We start from the raw sequence: 11198 nt of genomic DNA, 5'->3' as shown, positions 1-11198 counted from the left end.
TCGCCAGGTGTGACCAAAAAGCCAAAAAAAATTTCTAGAGCTACTTAGCAAAGAGTTAATAATGAGGCAATATCAGACTTCAATCTGAAGCCACAGCATTGTGCCTTGGTAAAAGTCATAAAGATATAAGACTTTCCTGCTGGAATTCCAGACCAGTCTCAGGACTTCTCACTGAAGAAAAAAAGGGGTTAAGTACAACCTCTTTGGCTCTAGTGGCTTCTGAATATGGATAATTGTGTGAAAATGTGAGAAATGACAGCAATCAACTTTTTTCAGATTATGTTGCTAACCTGCCCCGTACATGAAAATGCATACTATTATTAGGGTAACTTTGTTTAATATAAACTTTACCAACCTAGTGTTGAACTTAAGAGAACTTTACCCACAAGTGTGAAGTTCTTATTGTTTCATGGTAATCTTTGTGTTTTTTTCATATAATAGAGAATTTTAATTTTTGTCCTTAGAAAATTTTGATACTACGCATTATACATGATTTAGAAATAAAACTGTACCAAGTAATGTTCAAAAGTGAATAGTTCAAACTATTCCTTTTCTTTTGTCTGGTCACTCAGATATATAGTGTTGGGGCTGGAGCAATAGCACAGAGGGTAGGGCATTTGTCTTGCACACGGCCGACCCGGGTTCAATTCCCAGCATCCCATATGGTCCTCTGAGCACCGCCAGGGGTGATTCCTGAGTGCAGAGCCAGGAGTAACCCCTGAGCATCGCCAGGTGTGACCCAAAAAGCAAAAAAAAAAAAAAGAAATATAGTGTTATCAGCTATGATAGTCGTTGCTTGTTGCCTCATGTTATTTTTATCTATGCATTCACCATAGTCTACTATCCCTTCCACAAAAATTTGAGACCCTCCTTTTCACATATTAATATGCCACGTCTCTGAGGCCTGGTCTGAATACTGATATTCTGTACCACGTTTTCTTTTGACTGACATTGCCCATCTGGTAGGCTTCATTGTCTCCCCCTTCTCCCTGCCTGCCTCATTGCCACATCTCATTTGTGGCTAGAGAAAATACTGTGGCTAGGTTTTTCCCTTCCACCTTTCTCATTACAGGGGCCTGCCCCACCTGTCCAAGTAACTGCACATGATTCAGAGAAAATTCAAGAACCAAGCTGCTTGCTACCTCAGATTGGTGTCTCATGAACTGGTGAAGTACCTGTAATACAGTTCTTCAAAATATGTTTCTAATGTCTTTTCATAAATATCAAATCTTTAGTCTTTCTCAACCTGTAACAACATTTTAGTAATCTTATACAGGGCTTAATAGTTCCAAGATGAGATACAACAATTTTCACATACTTTCCTTTATGGAAACCTTTTTGGATCATTTTTAGCGGATTTTTCATAACAAGCAATACTAAATAAATTAGTTAGGATCTTCCTTTGGGGCAGACTTGGGTGGTGGTGGGAAAATTCAAAATAATGGTGGTGGGTTGGTGTAATGGTGGTAGGATTGGTGTTGGAATAATAAATGTAATAAATTATTGTGAACAACTTTTATTTTTTATTTATTTATTTATTTATTGTTTTGGGGGTCACACCCTGCAATGCACAGGCACTACTCCTGGCTCATGCACTCAGGAATCACTCCTGGCAGTGCTCAGGGGATCATATGGGATGCTAGGAGTTGAACCCGGGTTGGCCGCATGCAAGGCAAATGCCCTACCCGCTGTACTATGTGAACAGCTTTTAAAAAAATAAAAATTTAAAAAAAATTAGCTTTTTTCTTCCTTCCCCCAGCACCGAGGCTCTAGCCTTGTCAGCTTCATGCCAGGGAATTGTGTTTTAACCTTTTATACCTGTTTTCCTAGAAACAGAAATTCTAAAGATAAAACTTTTCAATATATTTTCTGATTAATTCCTAATATAAAGTGAACTCTTGCCAAGAATAATATGTAATAAGATCTTTAATTGTGAGCATCTTACAGCCTTTTTAATATTTATGGAACTGATTTAATGCTCTTGAAAGAGTACTACACAGTACAATTTTTCCTGCTAAATGAGATAATGATCAACAACTTGTGTCCAAACTTCTTGGGAGATTAAACTGTATTAACTTTGGCAAAATAAGGAAGTCAAACTTGTAAGATGTGACTATATTTTAAGTAAGAAAGATAATGGATGGAGATATCATCAGTGGGGAAAACTGAAACAGAATGAAGAAATGTTACAGGACAGAATGAACATAAAGGAATGTGTAGAAGACTTGAGGATATATAGAAATGTGTCGAAGGTGAGGTTGTGGTTTAAGGAAAGAAACTATGATCAAACTGTATTGTTATAAGAAACTCTTTAAATTGTATCTGCAGAATTCTTCTAGTACCTTTTTGGGTAAGATTTATGGAAAAGATATTAGACGGATGATCCTGAATCCTGTCAAAATGTTCTTAGATAATTGAAAATCAAGGTTTTCAACACAGACTAAATGAATTAGACATGAGACTAAACTGTATGCTCTATCTCTACAGATCTTAATGCTGGACTCCTGTTACAGTGCTCTTAGATAATTGGAAATCCAGGTTTTCAACATAGGATTAAATGAATTAGACATGATATTAAACTATATATTCCACCCCTACAGATCTCAACGTTTCTTATGACTAGTACCCACAGCAAACAGGTGTATGGCATCCCATTATTAGTAAAGTGAAATAATTGTTTTTCTTTTCTTTGTACCTTCAGTATGTTTTTTTTCTTTTTGGGTCACACCTGGCAATGTGCAGGGGTTACTCCTGGCTCTGAACTCAGGAATTACTCCTGACAGTGCTCAGGGGACTATATGGGATGCTGGGAATTGAACTCAGGTCTTCTGTGTGCAAGGCAAATGCACTACTCGCTGTGCTATTGCTCCAGCCCACCTTCAGTATGTTTTTGATCCTTCATGGCACTATGTTGCTTTGCAAAAATCCTGATAGGAAGTGTTTCCTCTCTGTAATAGGGTCTATCTCAGTAAACCCAGCTATGGGATCCCAAAGCCCTCTTCCAGGGAAAGATTCCAGGGATTGGTCTAAATGACAGGAGCAGATATTTAACAGGTACTTCTACAAGTGCCCTACAAACTTCAGGGAGACCACAGAGGCAGGCCAGCTTAAGGAAGGACTGGAAATTGTCTCTGCTCTTAAAAATGAGGAATCTGCAGGCCTGTAATGACTGATCAGACTGGCCTCTGCTTTCAGCGTCAACAAAATCCTGGAAACTAGGATTTATCCCCACCCCGAAGAAGGGATGGGATGGACTCCTTTCTGCCAGGACTCCTACGGAAAGAGAGAGGCTCAAGGCCACCTCCAGCTCACCCTGCAGGCTCAAGGCCACCTCCAGCTCACCCTGCAGGCTCAAGGCCACCTCCAACTCGTTGTGGGACCAGATCTTCACATCTTTATAATGACCAAGCCTGGCATAATGTGACAAAATATAAATGCTGTTATTGGTGTCTCCTGCTTTGCTTTAGCCAATACCCGGTACTTCTCAGTAAATACTGGGGTACCTCAAATAGAGGGTTCTCCAATCTTGCTGTGCTTATACAAAAGAACAAGTCTGGTTTATTAAGTCATCTGGCAAATTTAAAGTGAAGGTGGAGAGAAAACCATGTTTCTGTAATTTTCCTTTTTGTAAAAATCAGATTCTAGTGCTACAAAGGTGATTGAAAAATATATTCTAATTAGCTTGATTTTAAAGGTAACGATATAGGTAATCCAGATAAAACTTGTATAATTAACTACAAGTGAGCAGCCTATTCTATAAAGGAACTCACAGCTGTCTATGCTGTCACTAGTCTGACCAGGATAGTTCAAGTGAGAGGTTTACCAAGGAGAATATCAGCTGAAAAGTCATACTCTCAAGCCTGCTAATAAGCCAAGGGACTTCCAAGTGAACTTCTGAACTGGTTCTAAGTATTTATTCATAGTTCTATGTGCAAATATAGTCATTTGGAGAGAACAAGGATTTTAATAGCTCTTAATTCTTGTTACTGAAAAAGTCAGAGAGGTGACTTCTTGTTTCTATGTCCTTTAGAAAAATTGAGACACAGTAAGTCACTTTCTTTTAACCAAACTCATGGGTGAAAAAAAAGTCATTCCTTTTATTTTTATAATCATAGGAATAGGTATGACATTATGTTGCTTCGATTTTTGTTGTATTAACTTTTGTGTTTTCAAAAACAGCAAAAACAGGGGCTGAAGCAATAGCATAGCGGGTAAGGTGTTTGCCTTGCATGCAGTCAACCCAGGTTCGATTCCCAGCATCCCATATGGTCCCCTAAGCACCACCAGGAGTAATTCCTGAGTGCATGAACCAGGAGTAACTCCTGTGCATTTCCGGGTATAACCCAAAAAGAAAAAAAAAACCAGCAAAAACAGCGCTTTGTGTTTCAACATATGAATTGGGTTGGGAAGGACATACTCTACTCTCTAATGATATCATATGCTTAATTCAATTTCTGGATCAATTTACACAATAATCGATGGTAGGTAAGCCAGAAGATACTTATATACTACATTAATAATAACTGTGTTTGTAGTCACTACAAGGTAGATGTTACCCCAGTGCTCATTGACTGGTAAATGGCTAACCAAAATGTTGCTATACATGTACACTGGAATATTTATTAAGCTTTAAAAAAGGAGTGAAATTCTAACACACGCTGCAAGTCTCACAGGGATAAAACTTGAAAGCATTATGCTAAGTGAAATAAATAGCTGGACACAAAAACAGTACATATCAGATTTTTGTAATTTTATGTAATAAAATTAATATGTAATTAATTATATGTAATTAATTATGTTGCCACTATACACAAAGTTAAAGAGAAAGTAGCATAAGAGGGTTCCAGACACTGGAAAATAAAGTTATGACTTCAGAGTTATAGTTTTTCTATTTGAGGTATTTAAAAGTTCTAGGCCTGCAGAGGTACAACAGCAAGTAGAACACTTGCCTTGCACACAGCCCACCTGGTTCAATCCTAGGCACTCCAAATGGTTCCCTGAGGCCTCCCAGGAGAGATGCCAGAGCACAGAACCGGGAGTAAGTCCTGATCACTGCCAAATATGCCCCATAAAGAAAAAAATACCTTGCAAATTGTTGGAGAAGTAGTACAGAGCTGTAAGTCCTGAGCTATGGGCTTTGAGGGCCAGTTGTGGCCTAAACTTCTCCCTCCCACAAAAAAAATCTATACATTGTGGTCATGATGAATGCATGTGAATGCATTCTAATGCCACTTAACCATAAACTAAAAAATTGTTAAAATGGCAATTTTGGGGGGCCATACTTGGCAACACTCAGAGACTATTCCTACCTCCATGCTTGAGGTTGCCTCTGGTGGCATGCTGAGAACTATGTGGTACCAGGGGTTCAACGCAAGCCCCTTGCATAAAAAGTATGTGCTCAGTCATTAAGCTATCTCTTTGTCCACTAAAATGCACTTTTTATGTTACATACACTTTTTTTCACAGTCAAAAATATGTAATATCCAAAATTTTTTTCATTATTTCACTTAAATTTCAATATTTAAGTGATCAGATTGTTGAATCTGAATTATTTCTCAATAAAGTTGTTTACATCAGCATCCCCAAAACACTATCAAGGGAGATGGAGAGAGAGAGAGAGCACAGCAGGCAAGTCACGTGCCTATGGTTAACCCAATTTTATTTTATTTTTTATTTTTTAAATTTTTATTTATTTTTTTATTTGTGTCGACCCAATTTTAATTCCAGGCACCACATATGGTCCTCCAAGCCTCAGGAGCAGAGCCAGGAATAAAGCCTAAGCACCATCAGGTACTGCACAAAAACAAAAGAACTGTATTAAGGAAAAATATTACTAACATATTTATACACATCTTGCATTCCAGGAAAATGCAAGAAATGTACACTGAAAATTACAACCATCTTGAAAGAAAGTAAAAACTGAAATAAGTAGATTTGGTGGATATAAAGCAATTACCTTACCCACTGTACTATCTCTGGCTTAAAAAGGATTTTTGTTTCTCACCTCATATCACAAACATTACTTAACTCAAAATGAATCAAAGACCTAACAATAATACTTAAAACACTAAAATCATAAAATGAATATATAAATATAAATTATATGTGATCTTTGATAAGACAATTAATTTGGAGAGTGGGGTCACACCTGAAGTCTTGGGGAACCATACCTGGTACTAGATAAGGATTTAAACCATTTTCTTGGTGCATGTAAGGCAAGTAACTTAACATCTCTGTACTATCTCTTGGGCCCAAGGGCAGTGATTTCTTTTCTTTCTTTCTTTTTATAACTTCTAAAAATGAATTGAGTTTCTGTGATTTGCAATTTACTGATACCTTCTCATGCAGATAATTCCAACATTATACCCATCACTAGTGTACCCACATCCCTCCCCCAAGGACCTCAGAGCCCCTTCCACTCAGACCCCTCCTCCAATAACTCAGTTGTGTGGGTCAGTTCTCCTGCTGGAACTACCTGTGGTCCTTTATTGCTACCTTGCTGTATACCTCGTTGTTCCTGACCAGGAAACGAGATTACTCTATATCTATCCCTTTCTGTCTCACTTCACTCAGCATATTCTCTCATTCCATCCATGTCAAGGTAGTGATTTCTTTTTTTCCCTTTTTTTCGCTTTTTGGGTCACACCTGGCGATACACAGGGGTTATTACTGGCTCTGCACTCAGGAATTACCCCCTGGCGGTGCTCAGGGGACCATATGGGATGCTGGGAATTGAACCTGGGTCGGCCACTTGCAAGGCAAACACCCTACCTGCTGTGCTATCACTCCAGGCCCAGCTCTAGAAATTTAAGTTACCAAAGTCTCAGAAATCAAATAAAACACTGGTAGGATAAAAGTTTTGTTGTTGTTGTTCCTGACCAGGAAACGAGATTACTCTATATCTATCCCTTTCCTTCTCACTTCACACAGCATATTCTCTTGTTCCATCCATGTCAAGGTAGTGATTTCTTTTTTTTCTTTTTGGGTCACACCTGGCAATACTCAGGGGTCACTCCTGGCTCTGCACTCAGGAATTACTCCTGGTGGTGCTCAGGGGACCATATGGGATGCTGGGAATCAAATCCGGGTCTGCTGCGTGCAAGGCAAATGCCCTACTTGCTGTACTATTGCTCCAACCCCAAGGTAGTGATTTCTTAATTTAAAAAAAATGCAAGGAAAAAATAGACTGAAATTAAGTTAAAAATACTTCCGTTTAGGAGGCTGAAGATGATTGTAAGTGGATGAGGTGCTTACTTTGCATGCAGCTCACTTGCACTCAATTCCCAGTACCCCATATGATCCTTTGAACCATCACAGAAGTGAGAGTGATCCCTTAGCCTGCTGCCAAGAGTAAGAACACTTCCTGGTGTGGCACAAAACCCCAACATGATAAAAAAAATTTCACCTCATAGACTGGAGACACAGTGGTAAGGTTTTGCTTTACATAGAACTAACTCTGGTTTAATTCCCACACTGCATATGTCCCCAGTGAAGACTGAACACAGAGCTAAAGTAAGAACTGAGCACTAAGTGTGGTTCACAAAACTCTGCAACACATATTGTCTCTCACTCCATCTCTCTCTTTATATATATGCACATATACATGATATATATATATACACACATATACATGTAGCTCTGTAGCTCTGTCCTCCCGTTGTTCATCAATTTGCTCGACTGGGCCCAGTAACGTCTCCATTGTGAGACTTGTTGTTACTGTGTTTGGCATATCGAATACGTCATGGGTAGCTTGCCAGGCTTTGCTGTGCAGGCAAGATACTCTCGGTAGTTTGCCGGGTTCTCTGAGAAGGGTGGAGGAATCGAACCTGGGGCCGACCGGGCAGCCTCGAGCAAGGCAAATGCCCTACATATGATATATATACATATATATATCACAGCATTTATATATATGTGATATATATATCACATATATATTTCTGCTTCAATGACTGAATCTTGAAGTAGCTATGCTAAGTACTGGATAGTTTCTCTCATCTGTGGAGCATTAATAAGCAAATATACTGGACAAACCACCCCCCAAAAAATCAATTCCTAGTCAATGAGAATGATGATAGGTACTGGAGGGACAGGGGATTAAAATGGAGGAATGGATGAAGGGGGTCCTTACACACTTTAAACTTTGTAATTGGAAAATATTAAAAGCTATTTATGGGGCTAGAGAGATGGTATTGTGGGTCGTGTGCTTGCCTTGCACACGGCCAACCCAGATTCTATCCCTGGGATCCCATATGGTACCCTGAGCACTGCCATGAGTGAATCCTGAGTGCAGAGCCAGGAGTAATCCCTGAGCACTGCTGGGTGTGGCAGCAAAACAAAAACAAAAAAGAACATTTCTAAAAGAAACTGTATTTCTGACTTTCAGATCTGCTATAAGATCTAGAAATCTTAAAAGAGTTAAATCCCACTGTCCCAGGAGTCAGGGAATGTTGGAAAATTGCAAGTTCACAACTTTTTTTATGCTTGTCAAACAGTTGAGATCACAGGACAACCAAATAGCTCCAAATCTAAGGATACACGGATACCTTCAGAGAAATGGGAACTAATATTTGCTTATCTGGAACAGAAGCAGCAGCACAATAGAAATAATTCTGCAAGAATAGTTTGTGATTCGGTAGAGACTGAACATAGGCTGGCAAGAGTGTAGACCCAAGTGAAGTCTCAGTTTTTTTTTCTTCCTTTTGGGTCACACCCGGTAATGCTCAGAAATTACTCCTGGTGGTGCTCAGGAGACTCTATGGGCTGTTGGGAATTGAACCCCGGTCAGCTGTGTGCAAGGCAAATGCCCTAGTCACTATGCTCACTCCAGCCCTGAAGTCTCAGTTTTAAGGGGTTTTCACATCCCCTTGCAGACTTTTCCACAAAACACAAATTGACCAAATAGGGGAGAATGTGGATCAACTGTGATTTTCAAGTGCTGCTGATGGAATGCAATCTAGTTTTGCCATTCAAAAATATTTGACAATTTCTTTTAAAGCTAAACATGCATATAACACAGTAATTTCACTCCCAGGCATTTACTCAAGAAAATTTATATTCACAAGAAAACCTGTATGTGAATGTTTGTTGCAGCTGTACTCATAGTTGCCAAAAACTGGAGACAATCCAGATGTTTTTTAACGAGTGCATAGATAAATCATGTGGCATCCATACTCAGCAATATGAAAGGAACACATCATTAGAGCTCATACAACAATAAAATTCATCACAAGAATCATTTTGCTAAATTAGTCAGATACAGGAGCATATGTACTGTGTGATTCAATTTCCATGACATTCTAGAAAAGGTAATACTACAGGAATGAATACCGGATGTTACTTTCTATTTTTATTTTATTTATTTTCTTAGCGGGTAGGACGTTTGCCTTGCATGAGGGTGCCCCAGGTTCGATTCCTCTGTCCCTCTCAGAGAGCTCGGAAAGCTACCAAGATATTCCACCCGCACGGCAAAGCCTGGCAAGCTCCCCGTGGCGTATTCGATATGTCAAAAACAGTAACAACAAGCCTCACAATGGAGATGTTACTGGTGCCCGCTTGAGCAAATCAATGAACAACGGGAGGACAGTGCTACAGTGCTACAGTGCTTTTGCTTTTTGGGTCACACCAGCCAATGCTCAGGGGCTACTTCTGGCTCCATACTCAGGAATTCCTCCTGACGGTGCTCCGGGGACCACATGGGATGCTGCGGATCAAACCCAGGTCAGCAAGGCAAACACCCTACCCACTATATTACCGCTCTGGCCAGTGTTAAGTTTCTAAACCATGACTATGGGTGGGAGGATATGGGAGGGAACCTGGAACAGTGGTGGAGGGAAGTTGACACTGGGGGTGAGATCAGTGCTGCAATATAGTATTATAAAACTCAACTATAAATGACTTTGTAAATCACGGTGCTTTAATAAAAAATGAAATATTTAAAAAAATTAAAATAGATTTTCTTTTAGGCACTGTGATTACCAATATTGATAATGGGACTGGAGTGATAGTACAGTGGGTAGGGCCTTTGCCTTGCAGGCGACCAAGCCAGGTTCTATTCCCAGCATCCCATATGGTCCTCCAAGCACCACCAGGAATAATTCCTGAATGCAAAGCCAGGAGTACCCCCTGTGAATCACCGGGTGTGACCCAAAAAGCAAAAAACAAACAAACAAAAACAAAAAAAATTGATAATGGCAGGGTTTTGTGCAAAGAAACGTTCCAACACCACAGCCTCCATCAGTGTCAGCTTCCCTCCAACATGTCCCAGGGGCCCCTTCATCTCATTCTCTGTCCCCTACAGTGATATTCTTCCTGTTAAAGACCAGTTCTCAGTTTCTACTGCCTTTGAGTCATTTGTTGTTTCTCCCCTCCCCTTAATTTCTTCATGATTCTGTTTAACTTAATCTATTTTTTTATTTGTTGTTTCTTAAGTCAGAGAGGGTAAAGCACCTGCCTTGTATGCAGTCAACTCTATGCTGTTTGATCCCCAGCACCACATGTGGTCCCCTGACACCTGAGCACAGGGCCAGGAATAATTCCTGAGGATGGGGCTGGAGAGATAGCATAGCGGGTAGGGTGTTTGCCTTGCACACGGCCAACCCGGGTTCGATTCCCAGCATCCCATATGGTCCCCTGAGCACCGCCAGGAGTAACTCCTGAGTGCAGAGCCAGGAGTAACCCCTGTGAATCGCCGGGTGTGACGCAAAAAAGAAAAAAAATAATTCCTGAGCACTGCTAGGTGTGGCTCCAATTGAATTAATTAATTAAAATTTTAATCTTCCTGAAATTCTATATAACGACTATATTCTACCAGAGCAACAGTTGATAAAAAAAAGGACTTTAGCCGCCCAGCAGAGGGAACAAAGTTTTGTTTTGGGACTGGAGCGCTTAACACAGTAGGCAGGGGCTTTGCATGTGGCCAGCCAGGGTTTTATCTCCAGCATCTCAAATTGTTCCCAAAGTCCACCAAAAACGATGATCCTTGAGAACAGAACCAGGACTAAGACCTCAGAACTATCAGATGTGGCCTCAAAATAAGACAAAACTAGTATTTTTTTTCTCTACTTGCACTGAGAAAACCTGGGGTTGAACACGCACTATAGCTGGGAGGAGGGGTGCCATACTCAGCCCAGCCCAGATAGGGTGCAACGAGTTTTCAGCTGACATTAGAATCATGTCATTAGAGTTGGAAGTGGAGATGT

General features: G+C 40.1%; 1 pseudogene; it reads right to left on the bottom strand.

Moving 5' to 3' along the window:
- Positions 1-430: 430 nt before the first annotated feature.
- On the bottom strand, positions 431-6009 carry LOC130017038 (single-stranded DNA-binding protein, mitochondrial-like; annotated as a pseudogene).
- Between the last annotated feature and the right edge of the window lie 5189 nt (positions 6010-11198).

Source organism: Sorex fumeus, unplaced genomic scaffold, assembly GCF_029834395.1.
Source record: "Sorex fumeus unplaced genomic scaffold, SorFum_2.1 ptg000171l, whole genome shotgun sequence".
Lineage (NCBI taxonomy): Eukaryota > Metazoa > Chordata > Mammalia > Eulipotyphla > Soricidae > Sorex > Sorex fumeus.
This window is presented reverse-complemented; position numbering and strand designations above follow the sequence as displayed.